Genomic DNA, 23,890 nt, shown 5'->3' with positions numbered 1-23,890 from the left:
GTCACTGCACATGGGCAGTGCCTCCCCGGTCCTGGAACTGGAGTTTGGGCAGCGTGCTCTTGATTTCCATGATTCTGTGTGTTGGACTTTGATTCTCTGCCATCCTGATTGGGCAGAGGTGGCAGGGCCCCTGGTGGGCAACTTGGGCGTCAGGGTTCTGATCGGCATTGCTGATGGCCCAGCCTCTGTCCTCTTCTGCTCTTTCTGTGGTCCGTTCTGTAAGTACCGAAGTTACAGAACTGTGTTTTCCAGCCTGACCCGGGCCTTCCTATGTTGACTGTTTGCTTTGTATCTTAGATGGCAATCAAACATGGCTATGTATCGACTGAGAGAAGACATAATCTCTCTTCTGGATATCACTTCTCAGGAATCTGGGCTAATTCGATGCTAAGAACTAGAAGTGCATTTCCTGGCAACTATGCAGAAGTCGCCATTCCAGAATTTTTGTTTAACAAATAAGAGTAGATTCTGTTTCCTGTACTTGAACCCTGACTGATAACTCCTGATATACCAGATGCTTAGATCGAGGCCTTTTGCTCCCCGTTGAAGCTTGAAGTTCTCTGAGCCTTAATTTCCACATCTAGAGCTGCATGATAGTGATCATCTCATTGTATTGTATTGTATTGTAATTCTCAGTTTTCTTGCATTTCTCACTATTGGCTCCTTCCTCCCTGGGTGGCTAACATCTATTTGAGGCTTTACAGTTTATCAGGCCCTCCCCCCCATTATCGTTTGATCCCCAGAGCCATCATGGAAGGTGAATAGGGATGGTTATTATAATTACAAGACTACAATATAATTGCCATGGTGGAGGTATGTACAAAACAGGGCCGGAGAATGAGGGGAATGCTGTGGGTTCCCTGGAGGGAATCAGACAAGGAAGATGTTATGTTTGCCTGAGCTTTAAAAAACAAGACAGCTAAAGGCAGATAGGCAGGGGTAGGGCTTTACCGGCAGAGAGAGAAAAGCACGCACGAAGCCTCAGAGACCTGAGCAGGCCTGGCACTGTCAGGGCAGCCTGAAGCATGTGCTCAGGATTGTCAGATTGGGGAGTGGGATCTATAGGAGGGGCCCGGCATTCCTGCTCTGTGTGGGGAAGGGGTTTCGGCCTGGCTGAGTGAACACACGGAGACCATGCAGAGGTGGGCTGGAGCGGGAAGGTTAGAGGCACAAAGACTGTGAGCAGCCTGTGATGGCAGCACGTGAGAGGTGACTAGGAGATGGCAGTGGGGTTGATCACAAGGTGATAGATCGGGTGTGGAGGGTAAGAGGGGGGAGTGATCTAGCCGAGGAACAACATTGTATAACTTAGGCTCAGTGGATAGAGCATCAGCCTGCAGACTGAAAGGTCCCAGGTTTGATTCTGGTCAAGGACACATGTACCTTGATTGTGGGCACATCCCCACTCTCTCTCATCGATGTTTCTAACTCTCTATCCCTCTATCTTCCTCTCTGTAAAAAAAAAATCAATAAAATATATTTAAAAAATAAAATAAAAGGGGTATTCTGGCTACTGCATTGCTAAGAGAGTATAGGAAGGCCAGGGAGACCTGCTGTTGTAATCCAGGCAAGAGATGGTGTATCTTAAGTCAGGATGATAGCACTGGACATGGTCAGAAATGTCAAATTCTGGATACATTCTGATGGTAGATCCAACAGAATTCCTGATTGGATTGGGCTATGAGGTCTGAAGGAAAGAAGAAAAGGATTACTTTGAATTTCTTAGCATGAGCAACTGGAAGGAGGGCATTGCCCTCCAGTGAGTTGGCAAGAATTATGGGTGAAGAAGGTCTGGGTTCAGAAACCAGAAGTTTAGTTTTGGACATGTTGAGTCTGAGCTGTCCATTAGACACCTAAGTATAGATGTGGAGTAGGCATTTTCAGTGGCACGGAGGTGTGGAAACCAGATTATCTGCGTTGGGGAGTGGATTGGAGGTGAGATGGTGGAGGTGGAAACTGTACATGATAAGCCTGGCTATAGAAGGAGGGTACTATTCTTACCATGTGGGGGAAGGCGGAGGATGGGTTCAAGGGGAATATTTTTTAAACGAAGAGGCAGGAGCTTGTTTACAGGAAGAAGTGAAGAATGCAGTGGGAATTCATAGGTTGACCATCACGGGAGAGAAATTGGTGCTGATGGAGCCATAGCCTTGAGGGAGTCGATGATATTGGATACATCTGCATATCTAGCTTGTCCTTTCCTTTGAGGAGGGGCAATGTGAAGAGCAGATGCAGTGGTGATGAAAGGGCAGGAAGTTGAGAGACTTCATATTTCTGTAAAATAAGAACCCTGGTCACCTAAGAGAGAAGGTAGTTGAGCTGGGAAGGTGGAAAAACATAAAGGTCAGAAGAGACCCTGAGGGGAGTGGGGGAAATCGTGGAGTTGCTGAGAGTGATGGAGGTGTAACTGATGCTGGAAATTTGTGGGACACCATTCTCCATTGAGATGAGATTTCCGCCCCCCCTCCCCCCTCTCCCCGCATGGCAGTCCTAGAGGCAACTTTGGTATAGGAGGTGGATCTTTAGATAGGTTCAGATTTAGGAGTTTGGGGGTGGATGAACTATTGTTATGATAGAAAGACAAGCAGATAACGCTGAGGTGGTTTTCAAGAGAACTGAACTGAACTGAATCTGCCTGATCTTGGCTAGATAGGAAGGAAATGAAGTAGGTGCTGGTGGCTATGAAGAACCAGGTAGAGGCAAGAGCTCAGAGAGGTCAAGGTGAGATTGAGTGGGAGCTGGAGGAATCGGAGGCTGTGACCTGGGAGTGGAGTATTGAGGTGAGACTTCAAAGTGGAGAAGAGGTGAAGGTCACTAGGGCTGAAAGTGTTAAGGACCTAGAGGCTGGGGCATTAGATATCATTTAACATGAAGGCAAAGTTCCCCCAAGATGATTCTGGGAACTGGGTGAAAAGGAAGTCAGTGGGTCTCCTCAATCTAAGTCAGGGAGATCCAGGCAGTCCTTGAAGAACAGTGATAATGGTGGGTCAGGACAATGCGGGGGTTGGTTTCCCACCAACGAGGGAGGGGGTTTTACCCCAAAGCTAAAGAGGAATAGCCTGATAAGTTCTTCTTTCCGAAGTTCCTCAGAATAATTTTTTGTATCTCTAGAACAGCCTGTATTGCATCTGGCCTCCTGCTATTACCAACCTTTTCAGTCTCTTTCACAATATTGTTAGGTCCTCGGGGACAGGTATAGCGTACTCTCATGTTGCAAGTACTTAATAAACATTGGCAAAGTTGGCCGGATTGTGATTTTTTGGAGAACATTACTTGAAACAAAATTTTTGACAGCTTTATGTCCCCTCAAGAATATGTATTTCAACATAAACACCCCACCCCCTACATGCAATGTCAGGATGGTTTGCCTCTCATATGGAAAATAAGAGAGATGGTAGATTCCCATCCCCTGGGGCCTTGGGGTCTTAAAGTATCCCTGAAACCTGGGGACACTCAGGCTCCTGGGGACCTGACCGTGGACGGGGAAACACAGGAAACTGGAAAAGATGCAAAGTCCAGAAGAGGCTGCTGGAAACCAGAAGATCAGCTGTGCAGTGAACAGCAAACTGGACACAAAAGCAAATGTTTAATTTGAGGTGGAGCTTTATTTTCCTTATATCAGGATAATACAGACTTTGAATCAAAGCCTTGGGGACTAATGTCAGAAAAATTAAGTTAAGTGTAATTATATGCCACTCAAAGACTCCTGGGAAGCCATTCAAATAGGCAAGTGTCCTTTGTGGAAGGTGGCGTTGGTTCTTTCTGATTGAGCGAGGCAAACTGGGGAGAAGGTGGGTTGAGTGGAGGTAATTATATTTGATAAACTCAATTACCACTTCTCAGCAACTGTAATGGGCTCTGCTCAAACAATGGAAAAATGATTATATGTATTATCCCTTTGATGATGCAGGTGAATAAAAGAAGAAATAACGAAGTTTCTAGAACCTGGCAACTTCAAGGGAAGACCAGATCCAAAATTATGAAAGCTATGTCAGGACTCATTAGTACATATCAGACCAAGCCCTTTACTTGGTAACCTGCTGCTGGTTAGCAGATTTGATAGAGGGACAGAGGGATGTTGATAGCCCCCTCAAGGCAGGTACCATGTTTGAAACTCTTGGGTCCCAGGCATTGGCCACAGTTGGTTTGGGAATGCTCAGTTTTGCTCTCCTGAATAAGGAGGACTTGCTGGTTTTCCTGATATAGTGGGCTACAAAGTTTTCTCTTTGAGGGTGATTGTAAAAGGCAGTTCTAGTTCACACTTTGATTCCATATTAGCCCTCAGAGACTTAGATCTGTAAAAATTAGCAAATGAAAACCAAAAATAACCCTAACTAGTTTGGCTCTGTGGATAGAGTGTCGGCCTGTGGATTGAAGGGTCCCAGGTTTGATTCCGATCAAGGGCATGTACCTTGGTTGCAGGCACATCCCTAGTGGTAGGTATGCAGGAGGCAGCTGATCAATGTTTCTCTCCAATTGATGTTTCTAACTATCCCTCTCCCTTCCTCTCTGTAAAAAAAAAAAAAAAAAAAAAAAAAAAAATATATATATATATATATATATATATATATATATATATATATATATAATCAAATATATTTAAAAAAAACCCACCAAACTATAGCTTTAGCCAAAAACTAGCTATGCTAGTTTTTGATTGGGATTAACAATAATAACAATATTAACGATATTCTTTTCATATAATTATAAGTGATAGTAAATGTCTTGCCTCCCCAGTTTTTAACCCCTCTCCTTGACCTAAGCTTCAGACCACATGCCCAGCTGTTTACTGACTGTTTCACAGGCACTCCACATACAACCCTTCCCTTCTCTCCACTTTGCTTCCAGCGATTCTCCCCAGTGCTCCTACCCAGCCCCTCACAGTAACTTAGTGTCATCTTTCTCTCTCATCTAGTCCAATGGGTACTTCCCTTTCCCAACTTTCCTCTAAAATCTGTCCTCTTTTTCTCCAACTCCATCCATGAGCATAGTCCTGGCTCATGTCCCTGGTGCCCATGACTTGGATGGGAACAGCCCTTTCCCAGCTGGCCTCCCTGACTGTGCCTTCTCGCAGACCCTCCTCCATGTTGTTGCTGGAATATACTAGCTCTTGGAAAGCCAAGGCAAACAAAACAAATAACAAAAACCACGCAGGGATCACGGTGCACATGGCACAGTGGTTGAGGGCACTGACTCTGGATTAAGAGGCCTGGGTTTGAGCCCCAGCTCCACACTTTCTGACTGTGAACCTTGGTGGCCTTGCTGGTAAAACCAGGGCTAAACGTAATCTCTGCTTTAGAGGGATATCATGACAGTTCAGTGAGTGAATCTGTAAAGCACTGTGCCTGGTACAGAGTTAGCTGTTGTGAATCCTGAGAGGGAAGAAAAGGACACCTATGAAGGGCTCCTGGTGGCTAGTGAGGCTTGGAAAAAAAGAAGAAGAAGAAAAAAGGCAGAGCCTAGCAAACATTATACACCCGGCTGCTCATGCAAATTACACTTTTTAAGAAAGTCTCTGTGCTGAACAGCCTCACTGCAGTGTGTTTCTGCCAGCTCATAAATGTTTCCTGAAATTCTATTTCAACCAATAGGGTTGAGGCTTTCTCCATTCAATCAGAGCGCCTCTATTCAGACCAGTCAGAACAGTGCCTTTTGGGCCAATCAAACTGTGAGGATTCAGAGCCCTCATTTGCATGAAGATGGACCAGTCAGGGACCAGGGATGAGGCCAGCCGTTCATATAATCCAGCAGCCCACCTCTGGTTTGGTGAGTGAACTTTCTCTTCCCACAGAAGAATGAAGACTGAGTGCCCTTGGCGGAGTTGAACCATCCAGCTGATGTAGGGTGCAGCAGACCATCCCAGAGCAGAGCAAGCTGGTACAGTGCCAAGTGCAAAGCAGCCCACCTGGAAGCAGAGCTGGTTATTGGACAGGAGTGTGGCCCGTTGGCATTGAATTGGCACCAATGATTATTGATTGACACATTTCAATCAGGGTTAGATATCCTTAGGCTCATGAAAACCCATCAGTGACCGCCCACAGCTTCCAGCAATGGGTTTCACCCTGTGCTTTAGGAAGGCCGGAACGTGCTTTCAATGTAAGCTTTTTGGTACTGGGGGTGGGTGGAGGAGGAAAGGGCCTGGGTACATAAAAGATTATTTAGGATTTACTTTTGTTTCAAAATTTATATTAACACTTTAGGTAGGAAATGCTCTAGTTTTCCTTGGAGCTTTTAAGTGGAACCTGCCAGTTTCATAATTCTCTTTGTCAATCAGCGAATATTTAGAATCACATTGAAAGGGGAAGATTATAATTTCTTCTAAAATATTTAAACCCCTTTATAGCTCAATATATTCTATTTTTATTTTTAAGTGTTCCAAATGTCTGATTAATCAATGTTATCTTCTGATTTATATACTTGAAACATTTTCCAAAAATATATTAAGTTAAAATATAAATACAGTAGTGCCATTATTTTTTATAAACTTAAAAAAGCATATAAGTCTAAAAGTAACACATTTTAACCTGGATGGTGTGGCTCAGTGGTTGATCATGGACCAGGAGGTCACAGTTCTATTCTCAGTCAGGGCATATGCAGGGGTTGCAGACTCGATCCCCAGTGGGGGATATGCAGGAGGCAGGACATCAGTGATTTACTCTCATCATTGATGTTTCTCTCTCTCTCTTTCTCTCTCTCTCTCTTTCTCTCTCTCTCTCTCTCTCTCTCTCTCTCTCTCTCATTAATAAAGATATTTTTAAAAAGTAATAATTTTCAAATTTCATAAAAGGTAACCTCCTTTCTGTGATTGGCAAATGCTTGAGGGGAAAGGTCTGTCTTCTGAGCGGAGATGTAGGTGGAAGATGTCCAAGGTCTGACTATCGGGAGATGTTAAAAACGAAGTCACAAGATTCTATATGCTTTTCAGGTGTTGGGAGGGGTTAAGGGTGTGCGCTGTCACTGGCCCTCAGCTGGGGAAAAACACAAATGTTCACACTGTGAGGGACCCTCCCAGGCTCACGAGAGGGGCCGAGTTGGCACAGCAACTTGGAAACCCTGGATCTCTGCTTCCGCCTGGGAAGGGCCTCAGAGTAAGGACGAGGCTCTCATGCCAGGCATGAGGGGTAGTTTCCCCTGGAATTGTGAGCGATGGGAATTTAGGGCCCTTAGTCCCGCCTATTCAGTGGGGAAGAAGCGTCTGGACATCCTCCTGTCTAGGGGGTGGCTGGCTGGCAGCTGGAGGGAGCCTGGGAAGAGCTCTCACCTCTGCTCCTTGAGGAGAGTAAGGCCATGACTGGAGGAGGAGCCCAGAGGAAGGCTCCACAGAACCCTGGCCCTGAGAGAAACAGGGGGAGGGAGACACTGGGGTGAATGGGAGACAGGAGACTGGGCTTCGGAGGGGCTCCTCTGGGTGTGGCGGTCCGCCCTGCAGTCGGTGCCCAGGAGCAGGAGGAAGAGGCAGGGCCAGCCATGCCTGGCTGCGGTCCAACATGTGTGTGCTGTGACATTTTCTGTCACTTAAACTTTTAGCCTTCCTCTGTGGTTAGAGGACTTGTTCCGTATTTTAGATGCCGTGGCAAAGGGGCATATGCCTGCCACCCACATTCCAGAAGCAAATACCTGGGAGGATTTGTCGGACTAAGCATTTGATTCAAGTGTTCCAGATAAGCTCACGGATGGCATTCCTATTGGGTTATTAAGGGTTACTCCGGTGTTCTGGAACACCTCTGTTTCAGGTTTAATTCCCTAAGTCCCCACCGAGCACACGCTGTGTGCCCCTACCCAGCACTGATTTCCTGGGCTTGGTTCCAGACACCCCAGCAGGAGCTCCCCGGCCAGAGGAGAAGGAGACAGGGCTAACTAACCGGAGGAGAATCAGACGGAGACAAGCTCACCTTCAAAGTATGGTCCCCAGAGGCAGGGCGATGAGGCTGGAGTTTGGGAAAGGACCCATCTTAAACGCAATGGAGTTAGAACAGATACCAGAGGCCAGTGTTGGGCTGGGGGCTCTATTCAGCTGACACGGGGTGGCTTTTGAAAGTTCAATCACTCTAATACAATTGATATGATTTATAAACCTGGTGACTGAAATCTAGTGTCCACAGTTAGGATCCAAGAGACCAGAACCGTGGTTGGCAAACTGCGACTCACAAGCCACATGCGGCTGGCTCTTTGGCCCCTTGAGTGTGGCCTGGGTGAGTCGATTTTGAAGTGGCATTAGAAGTTTAAGTTGAAAAAACTTTGCTCTCAAAAGAAATTTCAATCGTTGTAGTGTTGATATTTGGCTCCGTTGACTAATGAGTTTGCCAACCACTGGACTAGAAGAATCTGTGTATCTCCAGGTGGAAAGATTCTTTGGGATCACTGTACAGAGGGAACACTGGAGGATGTGAGCAACCCAGGGCCCCTGGGACTGTTTTCTCCAGTGGTGTGGGCACCCCTCTGATGGCCTGGCCTTACAACATTGCAGTTACCCATCAACGTTCTTTAGGCCCTAGCCAATTTGGCTCAGTGGATAGAGTATTGGCCTGCAGACTGAAGGGTCCTGGGTTCAATTCTGGTCAAGGGCATTTAGCTTTCCTCAGAAGCGGGTCCCTCCCCAACGGTCAGGTTGTGGGGAATGTTAGCGTGGCAAAAACTCAGGAACACTGTGCGGGGAGGGTCCTATACCAGTGCTTCTAAGGCTATGGGTTCATTTGTAAAAACTGAGGACACGAGGGTGTTGTCTAGGGAACTGACTCTCCAGCAGGAGAGCTAAGCCCCTGGCAGTCATGAGTCTCATTCTGGGGTCCATGCCTCAGCCCCAGGGTCTGTGGGGTGTTAAGCAACAGAGCACCAGCTACCCCCAAAGGAAGACTAAGCTCAGATAGATCCCTGAGAAGTGGAGGGCCAGTATTTTGGGGTGGGTTTTTCTATGGGTGTCCGTGCTCCCGCAGGCAGGCCTCTTCCGTGAGCGCTTGTGTTTTTCCACAGTGTCGACCCAGGAACCAAGGGTTTGTTGACTCGATCCCTGATGGGGTTGTGTGCAGGAGGCAGTTGATTGATGTGCATCTCTTTCATCATTGTTTCTATATCTCTATCCCTCTCATTTCCTCTCTAAAAATCAGCAAAAACATAAAGAAAAAAAGAAAGATGAAGAAAGGATAGCTAAGCCAAGACTTCCAGAAGTGGGCAAAGAAACTTGAAACCAGCACAAGTAGTAATAGTTGTCCTTCTGTGTCTCAGGGTGACAGTTGAGGTGGTATGTTTTCTGGGATTCTGTGGAGTTTGTTCTGAATCCCCTCCCCTGCCCTGTGTCAGGCTGACCCAGATGCTGTGTCAGTGATGGCATTTTATTCTTCTCTGTCCAGCACGAGCATGCTGGGACCCTCTCTATAATAGTCTAAACAGAAAAATCCAAACTTACAGCATTTTTCACTCTGCAAAGAGTAAGTGGCTTTACAAAGCCTTTAAATAATGATTTCTATTTTATTTAAATTGTCTTATTCCTGATCACATTTGATAGGACTTCTGATTGGGAGAGGAGATGGAAATTAGGGGACTTCAAACTGCCCCCTTGAATATTGATGGAAAAGTAATCAGTTCAGGCACACAGCACAGGATTCAGTTTGCAAAAATTCAGGCAAGTTAAAAATAAAACCAGCTACATGCCGGGACCGGTTTGGCTCAGTGGATAGAGCGTCGGCCTGCGGACTGAAAGGTCCCGGGTTCGATTCCAGTCAAGGGCATGTACCTTGGTTGCGGGCACATCCCCAGTTGGGGGTGTGCAAGAGGCAGCTGATCGATGTTTCTCTCTCATCGATGTTTCTAACTCTCTGTCCCTCTCAATTCCTCTCTGTGTAAAATCAATAAAATAAAATAAAATAAAATAAAATAAGTTAAAAAAATAAAAATAAAATAAAAAAAATAAAACCAGCTACAAAGTAAATTGAACATTTGCTTCGATTCCATCAAGTTTGGGGTGGAATCATAGAATCATAGCCTTGGGAAGGATCCTCGCCCCCTAGCTGAGTGTATATTCTCTGAGGTCTGGAAGATGGGCATGGAGTTTTGGGCCTAGAACACTTCCTGGTGTGGGAAGTCCCTACCCCGATGAGATACCCTTAGATGTGTGGCTTGTGGGTAAGCTCTTCTTCCAGTGGTGATGTCATCCGCCTCCTCCAGAGCTTTCTCTGGTGGCCCTGTGTTCCGCCCTGTGGAGCAATGCCAAGCAAACCCAGCCTCTTTGTCCACCTCTCAGGTGGTTGTGGCTGTCATCATGCATCTCTCAGGTGTGCTCCTTTCCAGCCTAAATGCCCTCATTCCTCCTCATTCCTCTTCAGACATTGCCATTCCCATGTGTCTCTTCCAGGCAAAGGCCAGTGTGTTAACATCTAATAGTGTGGTACCCATAATGACTTGGTGATCAGACTCACATAAGCCTGGGTGGGCAGGGGTAACTTTCCTGCAGTGACTTTTTCTTCTCTGTGGGACAGTGAGGGTAACAAACAAACAAACAAAAAAGCCTGGCAATTGCACCCAACTTGAGTTCATCATTGGCTCTCCAGTGGTGGGACAGTTACTTTCCTGAGTCATTAAGGGTCATGGGGTGGGAATGGATAAAAGAGCATCAGGAAAGAAGAGCTGGCTTGACTCGCCTCTCCCAGCATAGAACACAGGATCTCTGTTATCTGCAGTCCTAGAAAGGAAGCACTGCAAGAGTCTCAGAGGTCACTTCCATCCACTTCCCACTGCTCACATGACAAAAGCAATGCCCAGAGAAGTGAGAAGCCCAAGATCACAGAGAACTAATGATAAGCCCTAAAGCAAAGCCCAGATCTCTAGGATTGTTTCCATCAATTTCTGCTTCCTCTTCCTCTCTCCCTTACCTGTTCTCAGACTTTACCTTTGTATCTGCTCCCAGCCCCTCTGACCTTTATTTTTTCCTGAAAGCTTCATTTTTCAAAATACAAGCATCAAACTTAGAAGATGCCTTGGCAGACCTTTTTTTTAAAAAAAAATTATTATCTTTCCCATGAGAATCTTTTACACTGTGGTTTGTGGAGGAAGCTGACTGGAGCAATTAGGTGCTGTGGTGGTTATCAAAAGAGAACAGTGGCCGTTGAGACAGAGTATGGGTCTACATAGGTCAGCAGGTATAAAGCTGTCTTGTCCCACTGAGGCTACAGGAAATGTTTTTACCCAAACATGCAGGTCACAGGTAGGTCAGAGAGAGAGAGAGAGCAGTACCAAGGAGTCACACAAGCCACAGTGTGGTTTCTATAGACATGTGTCCTCTCCAGGGCCGGGGAAATAGAACTGCCCATCTCTAGAAAACACCTGAATGCTCACATGGGCACCCATAGGAGAAAACGCATTTAAAACAAAATTTCTGTAGAGTCAAGGGCCACCTTTAATTTTAATCTCAGGTCTACTCACTGCTTCTAGAATATATCTTGGATATTCCAATGTGTTCATTTGTTTCTCTCTGCTTTTTATGCATCCATCCACTCATTCAGTGATTATTCTTAGTGCTTCCTTTATGCCAGCAGCTTTCCTTTCTATATCTGAATTCTACCCCGACCCTTTAAGATTCATTTGTTGTGGACTGCAGCCCAGAGAATCCTCCCTTTGTTGTTTATACTATCTATACCTTTCGCCTGCTTTGAACACTTCGAACACTCTCATATGCAGGCTCTGCCTTACCAATTGGATAGATGAATCTAACATTATTTAGCCATTTGCCGCCAACCAAGTTTATGTGTATGTTTACATTTAATTCTCATGACATTAAGTGTCATTATTCTCATGGCAAAGGTGAGAACGCTGAAGGCTCAGGAAGATTAAGAAACTTGTTGTCGCATGCTTGGGGGTAACAGTGCAAGACTTCAGAACTTAGGTTGGTCCATCTGACTCTAAAACTTTTACTTTTTTGTCGTCCACCCCCCTCTACTTGCCTTAAACTTTTATTTTTTGAGTCTTAGATATTCTCAACTATGTTTCATTGATTGAATTGTTTTAACTATTTCTGCTCCAGTTTGATGTTAATAGAGGCACACATTCACTTTGGAAGAAATACTGGATTGGATTGTGGCCAGTTTTGTTTCTCGTGTTATCCTAATTTCTTGGGTTGAGCCTGGAAGAAGATGAAGACAAAGATGAAATAAATATATTGCCATTATAAAGCAGCTTATTAGTACACAGCTATCACACCATGCCCCATCTTCCAGAACAGAACTTGATTTCTGAGGTGGAGGAGGAGAGGGAGAGTGCTACTGAGTTGGCCTGGACAGAAAAGATGACTTGATATCTGACATTTAGTGAAATTCCTCACTTTTCACCTAGGTGTCTTAGCATCCATATCAACTCAGCTCAGGTTTGCTATTTAAATTGGCTTTGTTTGCTTGTTGGTTTGGATATTCCTTTTTTTTTTTTTTTTTTTAATGTGGTCTCTGGCAGTTCTTGACTCTAGCATGAACTTAAGAAATTAGTTTCACTCTCTTGACTCAAACTTCTGCTACGACATTAGTAAGGGTTCCTCTAATACTGGGTGCCCTGCTGATTTATTTACATAGGCAATCATGTCATCTCTGAGTGAAGACAGTTTCATTCCTTCCTTTCCATCTGTATACTTTTCTCTGCCTCACCCCTCTTTTATTGTCCTATGTTAACAGCTAGGACTTATAGTACGATTGTGAGAAGGAATGGTGAGAGTTTGCCTTGTACCTTATCTTAGGGGAAAGTTACCCACTTCTCACCATTAAATATGATGTTAGCTGTCCATTTTTTGGTAGATGTTCTTTATCAAGTTGATAAAGTTCTTCTTTATTCCTAGTTTGCTAAGGTGGTTATTTTTTTTCCACCGTGAATGAATGTTAATGCTTTTTTGAGTCAATTAATATAATCTTATAAATTTTTTTTGTCATTAGCCTGTTGATGTTGTAGATTACATTGATTAATTTTTGAATGCTGAACTATTGTAGCTTTGCATACATGGAAAAAACGTCACTTGGTCTTGGTATATAATTCTTTTTATTCATTATTGGATTCTGTTTGTTAATATTTTTTTGAGGATTTATATGACTTTAAGTCACAGCATGGATAAATTGCTCATTTGTTCAAAAGCCTCAGTGGCTCCCAAGTGTAAGTAACTAAAATCCAGATCCCTTAGTGATTCAAAGCTCTCTATAATCTGGCCTCAATTTACCCTTCTATGCTCATCTCCCACTCCTTTCTGTGAAGTACCCTCTACTTCCCTAAATATTTTCTATAATTTGTCACCATTCTGTTTTTATTTTATTTATTTTAAATACCCTGTTCCCTTCATTGGGAACTAGGAATAATAGCCAACTTCTTTCTACTCCCTCTTTCTGAAAGCCTAGTTTTACTACCAAGCCCAAATTCCCAAAAGGAGGAGGAGGAGGAGGAGGAGGAGGAGGAGGAGGAGGAGGAGGAGGAGGAGGAGACACACAATTCCCAAAATTCCCATTTTGGGAATTGTGTCTTTTTCACCTCTGTGTCTCCTGAAGCAGAGTCTCATGTATGTAAGGAAGAGCCTGGAATTCAGCCTTGGCTTCACTTGTCAGGATCTGACTTTGTCTTTGTTCTATTGAGACTATCTAGCCCAGCTTTTCATGCTGAGAAGTAATTCCATCTGTACTATTTCAGACAGAATACTGTTTCTGTGCTAATTATTTACTACCTCAGGGTTTGTTTTGTTGCTGGACTTTGTAACTGCAGAAGATTTGTCCACCTATGACTTCCATCATTGGTTCAACAGTGACTGGAGGAGCTTATAGCTTTCATGAAGTGTTTTTAGGGAGACAGCATGGAGTAGTAGAAAGAGCCTATGCTTTACCACTTTTATTCTTGGGATAAAAGTCCAGTCTGCTACTAGTAACTGTACTGTCTTGGGTGAGTCAATGAATTTACCGGAGCCTTTAAAATGGAAATAATAATACCTTTTTAGGAGAATTGTTAGAATGAATGACAAAGGGTATGCATGAAATAAATTATGTAAAGCTTCAAGTGTAGCACCTGTACTAAGGTAAGCACCAAATGATAGCGATCAGTGAACCCCTACAGTGTACACAATACTTCACTAGGTGCTATAGGGAATCAATGTGTATAAACAAATCCTTCTCTCTTAAGGCACTTAAGGCTAATTTGAATTGTGTTCCAAATTCATTGTTTCAGATAAATAACAGGAGAAACTGTTCCTTCACTCACCTGTGCGATGAGTCCAGTTTGTCAGAAGAGGGTTATGATTTCTGATGGGGACAATGTCATGGTTTTCTGGGATCAGGACTGACCTAAACTTAAATGTTATATGACCAATCACTTCAGTGGAAGTGGCCAGTAGTGGTTTGGAAAGGCCAGACTGACAGTATAATGCTTGCGTGGGAAGCAGACTTTCAAGGTGCATGGGGTGAGCTGTAGACAGGGGAGCTGAGGGGAAACACAAGTGAGAATTCCTTAGAACTTTCTTTTCACATCATCAGAAGTCATTGTGGGGACAAGTATCAATTTTTTTTCCTTCTGGTTGCCAAACCATCTTTAATTGAAATATCTTTTTTTGTAGCTCTCAGCTAGCTGAGCATTTCCACTGCAGATATCATCTATGATGTCATGAGGTGGTGGCTTTCGATACTACAGCCCACAGACTGGGCAGTCTCAGGATCTCTTTATGGTTCCAGAGAGTTCTCTAGCTAAAGATCGGTGCCACCTCTGCAGGAAAATGTTGACAATCTCATCACAAGTGATATTTCCACTGTTCTTAGTGTGTTTTTGTTGTTGTTGTTTTTCTTCTTCTTTTTCCTTTTTTCGGTCTCTTGGCAGTTCTTTGAGGGCTTTGCTAATCAGGGCAGAGGTAGAAGGTACTACCTCAATCTGAGCCTGCATGTTCTGAATCATCAGTTTCACTGTAATCTTCAGACCCTTCCAATCACCAACCTTTTTTTAGAGACAGGCCCAGGGGACAGATCTTGGGGGCCAGGGTAGACCTGGCTCCGACTTCCTCACTGGTACATCTCAGTTATATGCCTTTGATCTTGGTGGGGTCAAGCTTCAGTGGCATGATGGAAGCAGCTGGTGTTGATGAACCTGAATTTGGGACCACCAAAGAAAGTCGCACCTAAGTCTCCTCCAAGCTGAAAACCAAATAAAACCCCCTCAAATATCTATTTTAAGACAATAATTCATAGTGATAGCCAAACCTCCCCCCACCCCCCCACCAAACATTGGTATACTCTTCCTCCTTCTTTCTCATACGAGCACACTCATTCTATGACTTGTAAAGATAACTGTGTATAGCTGGTTTTGGTTAAGCTAGGCAGTATTTTTATCCATGAACTGGCATTAAGATTCTAGATGTCCTGGGCACTTTATTAAAAGTTTTGTGGTCTTAGTGGGAAATTGGTAATGGTTGTCTTGTACATTTTCTAGGTTAACACGCAGTGATTGGTCTCTATGACATAGAGCTTTTGGGATTTTGCCACAGGTTGGAATAGATGCAGAATAAATTCTTGTAGGAAACTTTGCTGCTGCTCTTGGCACCCTTCTTTGTGGAGGTTCAGTAGATTTTCATGTGGCTCCAATCCTGATTAGGCTCCTTGCCTTGGCAAAAGAGGACATTAGCCCTACCCTACACTTGGCTTGTGGCCAAAGCATATCAAGTCTTCCTTTAATAGGATCCATAGATGATCTGAACCTCAAGCTTTTGCTTGATAGTATAACTTCAAACTCTGGAGCCTCTAGCCTGGATCAGAAGCTCATTTAAAAATAATAATGTTAGCCGAAACCGGTTTGGCTCAGTGAATAGAGCATTGGTCTGCGGACTGAAAGGTTCCAGGTTCAATTCCAGTCAAGGGCCTGTATCTTGGTTGCGGGCACATCCCCAGTAGGGGGTGTGCAAGAGGCAGCTGATTGATGTTTCTCTCTTGTTGATGTTTCTAACTCTCTATCCCTCTCTCATTCTCTCTGTAAAAAAATCAATAAAATATATTAAAAAAAACAATAATGTTAATGAAGGATAACTTGAAGGAGAAGCCATTCATCTACTTCTTTATATTCTAAACATCATCCTTGGGTAAAAGGGTACCATCAGATGGTTGCAGACTTGGACTACATTGTCTTTTTTTTTTTTTTTTTTTAAATAAATCATTCTGATGAATTGAACTTTGACTTGTGCCATTAGTCTGTACTGAAGAATAGCCCCTTGGAACCTGCTGTATTCATTTTGGGTCATTATTGAAGGTGGAATTCAACACACTCCATTGCAGGTAGGAGGAAATTCTCTCTACTTTCAGTATTAGTACAACTGAGCACTTAAAAAACACCTTTTAGAAACCAAACATCTTATAACCAATATTACTCTCTCTGCATTTGCCGAGGGAAGAATACTGTCAAATTTGTGGTCTTCTCTCTACCTAGCATTGTATCTCACTCCTTGCCTTATTGCTTTTGCCTACCTTATTTTTCCTTCAGCACAATATTCTCATCAAAACAAAACAAAACTCTAATTGTACTGAATGGGTATTGGTAATTGGCACAAATTCCTTTCTGAGCAGGCCAGGGCAAGTCTGAATTTGTAAAAGCTGCCTCTCCCCTGATGAAGGTCAGCATGGTATGTGGAAAATTCCAGAGGAAAGAGCAAAGGGAGCAGCATTATCTTTGAAGAACACAGGCCAGCTTCTGTTTACATCTCAGTTCCGCAAAAACACTCTTCTAACTCTCACAGGCAATACACCCAGGCCGCAAGATTCAGCTTTCTCAGGAAACCATGGAGATGTTCCAGAAATGAAAGTCTGGGCCCATTGACCAGAAATGCCATAACCAAAACCAAACACACCCTTTTGTCAAGACTCCACAGCTCAGTCTGCTCACCTCTGAGAGGACTAGCAACTGCTCAGAACACGCCCTCACCCACACATGTCAGAGCCTCCAGTATTCATGCATTTCTGTGGCTCTGCTCATATCTGTAAGTCTCTGATTAATTGTCTTTATTTCACCCAGTGAAGAGGCAGGCAGGCTGGTGAGGTCTATACAATCCTGATGAAGAGGTAGCAGTTACTTGCCATGACATCCTTGGAGAAGTCATGGACTCCTCAGCCATGGCCTCTCCCCTTGAGATGTCCTTACACTGTGCTCCATGCCCTTAACTCAGCCTACAGCACCCTCCTGGGTGCTATGCATCCTTCAAGGTTCATGCAAGTCCTTTAATTCTCTCCACCCCACTAAGAGGTAGCCCCTCATACCTGTAATTACTGCAGCCTGAGGTCTGGAGCATGCTTAGCCCTTAAATTCTGCTGTCCTTGTGGCTAGGTAATTTTATTTGTCCATGGCTCTACTCCAGTTAGAGTTTTAACTTCTACAGACAGCACATATACCGTAACCTTGGTCTTATATTTCTCACAGACATCAACATGATTCAAGGCACCAATAGGTGGTCAAAATGTCTCCTCCTCTCGCTCTACCTTGCCCTCTTTCTATTCCTCCTGCTTTTTCTGTTTATGGGACCCTACTAATCAGTTTTGCTGCTGTCACAAGTAACCCCTTAACTTTAGTGGCTTATAAAACATAGATTTGTGTCATGAACATGCTGGGTCAGCTGTGGCTCTGCTTATATCTCTTCTTACGTGGGATTCCCGTTGAAGGGGAATGATGAGTCATGGCTGAAGGAAACTTATGCTCTCCCTAAGGCCTTTTCTCTGTTATAGGTGGGAATGTGAACCCAACCTATAGGAAAGCACTTAAGTCACATGGGGATGATGGGATGTATGACCATCTTTATAGGAATGGGAACAATTAAATATTTTATCACAATAGGTACTTGGCCCTGCTGGGAGCATCACATAAGTAAGACAATGCATGCTCATATCTATGTATAGTAGTTCTATGGCATCTAAAAATTTTAGTTCTATTTCATAACAACAAAACCTTCTTTGAGATTTTCTCTAAGGAAGCTGAGATAATTTTCTCCTTCTCTGGACTCAAAATGATGTTAAACCTGGAGCCTTTTTGCCCCCCATCTGCCTGAGGAGGCTAAGGACAGTAGGGGATGAGGGCCACACTCAGAGAATGGGTGTGTGGCAGTAATTTCAGAGTGAAAGGGAAACAGCAGAACATACCTGAAGTTTGAAGATACCGTGGTTTGAACTCTTGGATCCATCTGACCTGAGATCCCATCTACTCCTGCTTTTCCAAGTCACACGCACCAATACCTTCTTTTCTTGTGTAAACTAGTTTTAGTTTTGTTCACATACCCTTTGTTTAAAAAATTACACATCTTCTTCCCAAAAGTATTTATTGATCATAAAAAAATGTGCCACACACAATGCTTGAGCTAGACAATAGTTGCAAATTATACCTGCAAAAAATTTTGCTTTACATTTTTCCAAGTTTTGTTTGGTGTAAAAAATAACATCATTAAAGAAAACTTTTCAAAGAATGAGATTTATCTCATTCCACCAATGTATTGTTTGGTTTTCCATATTTTCATCTAGTGTTCCCTCATGTGCAAGATAGTTTTCCTTGGATAAGAGCACAGTGTGTCTCAAATTTAGAATTCTACTTTCTTTAAATTAATATCAAATCATAAAGTCTTCATATTAATTATACTTAATTTATATAACAGGGTTACTCAACTTCAGCATCATTGGCATTTTGCAGTCTGTCCTATGCATTATAGAATGTTTGGCAGAATCTCTGATCTTTCCCCATTAGATGCCAATTCCTCCACTGGGACAACAGAAAATGTCTTCAAACTCTGCCAGATGTCCATTAGGGGTGGGAAGTGAGGCAAAATTGTACCTGGTTGAGAACCACTGCTGACTAATACTGCTTTGATTTAACACCATAATTTTCTTAACCAACCCCCTCAATTTGGATTTTGAGGCTACTCTCAAATTATTGCTATTACAAATAATGCAGAAATGAATACTCTATGCAAGTACTTGTTTATATTATGAAATTGATATCCTAAGAATAAATTCATCAAGGTCAAGTGGTAGGAGTGATATTTACTGCCAAGTTGCTTTCTAAAGAATTCCATCAGTCTCCAGCATCAGGTGCAATTTTAATTACTTGTTTCCTGCCATCTTGCCCATAGATAGTCTGTGTTGCAATTTCAGGTATATGTGGTGAAAGGAATCTAGAATGTGGAGTCAGACAGGTCTGGATCAAAACCCAACATTAATACTGATAGGTGACCTCAGGTCCTTTCTTAATCTTTCAATCCCATGTCATCATTTGTAAAATTGGCCCAATAATCCCTAGAAGGGTTGTTTACTCAAAACTAGTAACTGACATTGATCTTTTCTGCTTTGGATGTCCCAAATGCCTCTGCCTGCGAAGCCAGCTCTGAAATAATACATTTGTGTTTTTCAAAGCCTGGAGAGGGGAAGAAATTGACCTCAATCGCAATAGGAGATCTGTGTTCCCCACAGAGGTGGAGGTTTATTGCATCAGAGAGGTTGTTGCTTCATATCAGCTGCCTGTGTACTGCACCGGGCCCTTGCTTGCCTTGCTGGAGGCTATGGGAGCCATCAGAGCAAGAGGAGGCTGAGATTGCTGACACCTGAAATTACCGGAGCAATAGAAGAAATGACAAAACTGAGGGCTGGCCTAGGTGGAACCTGTAATGAGGACTGTGGGTGTACTCAGGAGATGGGAGTTCTGGGGGCTGAGGCATTGGGGGGAGAAGGCTTTTGAGGACTTTGGGTGGGCTGCAGGAAAGCACAATGGAGGTAGAGCAGATGAGGGGGTGGTGGTTGCAGGGTGTGTCATTTAGTGGGGAGAGAAGGAGGAGCCCGAGCTAGCCCTGAAGGGAGCAGGAGTGTGCCAGGAGAAGCATTGGGGAATAAAGGAGGACAGGTAGGTGGAGCTCAGGTAGAGTCAGGACAAGGGAGAGCCAGGACAAGGTAGAGTAAGGACAAGGTGACAGGACTAGCCCAGCATCCTGTCTTGCTGTTGTTGTTGGAGTGTTTCAGACCAGGTATTTGCAAGGGAATTGTTGGGTTGCTGAGTGGACAAGAAAGGTAATTTGAGCTCCTAACAACAGGACTCTTCTTTGTTAAAGTGACGGAAATACAATATAAACAACTTTAAGCAAAAAGAAAATACTACTTTTGGTGATTCCTCACAAAGTTGAAAGAAATTCCCTATGACCCAGCAATCCCACTCCTAGGTATATTATCCCCAACATTGAAAACAGAGGCTCACACAAAAACTTATGTACATGTTCATAGCAGCACTATGCACAAGAGCTGAACAGTGGAAACAAATGTCCATCAATGGATGAATGGCTAAACACAATGTGGTATATTCAAATTATAGAATATTGTTTAGCAAGAAGGAAAAAAATTCTGTTACATGCTACAACATGGATGAACGTTGAAGACTGTATGCTAAGTTAAAGAAGCCGGGGGCAAAAGTCACATGTTGTATGATTCCATTTACAGGTAAATCCAGAGAGACAGAAAGTAGGTTAGTGGTTACTAGTGGTGGTGGAGAGTGGTTGGTGTGACTGCTTCCTGGGCATGACGTTTTCTTTCGAGATGACAAATGTGTTTTGGAATTAGATAGAGGTGGTAGTTGTGCAACACGGTGAATGTGCTAACTGCCACTACATGGTGCACTTTATTTTTTAATAGATTTTTTTTTTTATTGATTTCAGAGCGGGAGAAGGGAGAGAGAAATAGAAACATCAATGATGAGAATCATTGATCGGCTGCCTTCTTCACACCCTCTACTGGGGATCGAGTCTGCAACTTGGGCATCTGCCCTGCCGGGGAATGGGTATTTGTCATAAAAACCAGGTGGCCTCCTGGTTCATGGGTAGAGGCTCAACCACCGAGCCACACCAGTTGGGCTAAATAGTACACATTAATATTTTTATATTAAACAGAAAATCAGATTTAACTTTGTACATATGGGAACCCCACATACATGACAGGTTCCAAGTTGAAAAGTAACATGAAGTTTATATACCATGCATACACTGTCTTGAGCCAAAGAATAGGATAGGGGCTTTTGTTTTCAGAGTGGAGGAGGGTTATTCACAGAACAATAGATGTTCAGTAATCAGATGTTTGCCCCGCCATACGAGTAGGTCATACCACTTATTTCTGGCAATAACTCTTAATTAGTATATTTTTAGGTTGTTAGTCTTATGTTGGTTAATTTCACCTCATTAAGGGGTGCTGCCAGACTCAGGAAGGGTAGGCATACTGTTGATCCTCAGAAACGGCTGGAAGTGGGATTTGAAGGCCTGTAAGTGGCTTTCCTCTGCTGCTTCTGGGTATCTTTCTGGGTATCAGCCCTTCATGGGGGAGATGTGGCAGCTGAGAGCTCCAAGATGCACTGAGCATGGCAGCCTTCCAGCCTCTCAGTCTCCAAGACAGAGTTCCTTATTGGTCCAGCATGGATCAGCTGCCACTCCCTGGTCGCTCAAATACAGGGACAGGATCCTAAAGCCTGCAGGGACTGGGAGAATACATGGAACGGACATACTGGGATGAAGTCACTCAGGGCCTTCACCTATATGGATTAGATTCCAGGGAGAATGAAAGAGCTTGCCAAATAGGTCCACCTCATACATTTAATAGAGATGCTCAAAGTAAATGTCCTCTTTCTGAGGGACAGCCATCTCCAGCCCCACCCACACCCGAGTTTTTATGACAAATAATTCTCTTCCAGAGAGTCCAACACAGGTTGACGTAGGTGGCTGTGCTTTTGCTATTGCTGGGACCCCGCAGAGTCAGCCCTGCAGAGAGAAGGTCCTCAGTACATGCCTGGTGTTGCTGCTGATCCCAGGCCTCCAAGGATTCACCTCTTTCCTTCATTTCCTAGACTTCTTCCATCAGCAAGTCTGGTCAGCCCTACCTCCATGTACAGCCTGATTTCCTGGACCCTCTCTCCAGGAGGCTCCTGCTAGTGCCCTGGCTTCTGCTCTTATCCCTCCACACTTCACTCCTCACAAAGCATCGCCCCCTAAAAGTTAAATCAGATCATGTCACACCTTTGCTTAAACCCTTCAATGCTTTCCCACTGTATGTCGAATAAATGCAAACTCTCTTTTGAGGTCTGCAAGTCTGTGTCGCAGAGGCTCTCAGCCCTGCCTGAGCTTGAAATCACCTGGAATACTTTTGAGAATTACTGATGCTGGGGCTTTCCACAGACCAAATGAGAGTCTCGGAGTGAAGAGATGGGGGACTGGGCACAAATATTTTCTGGAAGCCAGAGTAGAGAGCAGCCCTACAAGATCTGCTAGCTGTCAGCCTCTCCGACTTCCCCTTTATCACTGTCTCCTTCATTACCGCATTCCTGCCACACTGACCTCCTTTCTTCTCAAGCCCAGACAAGCTCATGCTCACCTCAGGGCTCACCTCAGGGCGTTTGCACGGACTCCTCATTTGGCTTGGAATGCTCGACCTTCAGGTCCTCTCTTGACTGGCTCCTCTTGCTCTTCAGATCTTACCTTCTCAGAGAGTCCTTTTGACTATTTTATCTGAAATTGTTTCCATCTTCCCCCACCCCCAGTTGCTTTCTACCATGTTCCCCTGTCTTACCACCTTCACAGCACTTGTCACCACCTGAAATAAATGAAAATAAATCTGTTCATATGTTGTCTCTTACAAGAATGTCAATTCCATGAGACAAGGGACCTTTCTTGCTTTATTCACACCTTATCTCTATAGTCTAGAACAGTGTTGGGCATTTAAAATATGAACCCATGCACCCCAAATTCTACATTGTTTAGTTATGGGCTGTCCACTTGGCTACTGAGCCCTTGACTTGCGATTCATTTGAATTGAGATGTGCTGTCAGTGTAAAATATACACTGAATTTTAAAGAGCATAAGAAAATGAATGTAAAACACGTCGTTAATATTGGGTCGGCAACTAAGTAATTGCGGATTTTTTAAAGAAAAAGAATTTTTTCATGGAACTAAATAACTTTATTCTGTAATGTATTGCTCATTTTGATCAATGACCTTTTGCCATCTTTCAGGCAGCATCATAATCCCACGTTCAAAAAACTTCTGGTTTTTATTAGCAAAAAACTGAATCAGGTACGATTTGACATCATCATCATTATTGAAATTTTTACCATTCAAGGAGTTTTGTAAAGATCGAAACAAAAAGTAATCAGATGGTGCAAGGTCAGGACTATATGGTGGATGTGGCAAAACATCCCAACCAAGCTCCATTAATTTTTGCCGAGTGACCAAAGATGTGTGTGGCCTTGCATTGTCATGATGGAATACAACACCTTTTCGATTTGTCAATTCGTGCCGCTTTTCTTCAACTGCATTGTTTAATTTCATTAGTTGTTCAATGTAGACATCAGAATTGATCGTTCGGTTGGGTGGTAAGAGTTCAAAGTAGACAATTCCTTTGTAATCCCACCAAACTGATAACAAAACCTTCTTTTGATGAATATCAGCTTTTGATGTTGTTTGAGTTGGTTCACCTGGCCTGCTCCACGATCTTTTCTGCTTGATATTGTTGTAAACAACCCATTTTTCATCGCCAGTTATCAGTCGTTTTAAAAATGGATCATTTTCATTACGTTTCTTTAGCAAATCGCAGCTGCTAATGCGTTGCGTTAACTGTGATTCTTTCAGTTCGTGAGGAACCCATGTATCGAGTTTTTGAACATAGCCAAGTTGTTTTAAGTGATTTTCAATGCATGTATGTGATACATGAAGCTTCTCTGCAATCTCACGTGTTGTACTGTGACAGTCTGAATTGATTATTGCTTTGATTAGGGCGTCATCAACTTCAACTGGACGACCAGAGCGTTTTTCATCTTTGAGTGAAAAATCACCAGAACGAAATTTGGCAAACCAATTTTGACACTGCCGTTCTTTTAAGGCTTCGTCACCATAAACAGCACATAACTTTTTATGAGC

General features: G+C 43.6%; 1 long non-coding RNA gene and 1 pseudogene across 2 annotated transcripts in view; one reads left to right on the top strand and one right to left on the bottom strand.

Moving 5' to 3' along the window:
- Positions 1 to 23,890, top strand: part of LOC311631205 — a 65,644-nt gene that overhangs the window by 3,410 nt on the left and 38,344 nt on the right. The gene's annotated exons all lie outside the window — the stretch shown is intronic.
- On the bottom strand, positions 14,533 to 15,052 carry LOC311631106 (large ribosomal subunit protein uL11-like; annotated as a pseudogene). Its single transcript has one exon. The product of its transcript is annotated as a large ribosomal subunit protein uL11-like (transcript).

The sequence above is a fragment of the Pipistrellus hanaki genome, assembly GCF_964339955.1.
Source record: "Pipistrellus hanaki genome assembly, chromosome: 12".
NCBI classification, from domain to species: domain Eukaryota; kingdom Metazoa; phylum Chordata; class Mammalia; order Chiroptera; family Vespertilionidae; genus Pipistrellus; species Pipistrellus hanaki.
The sequence above is the reverse complement of the archived record's forward strand: the minus strand, read 5'-3'. Positions and strand labels throughout refer to the sequence as shown.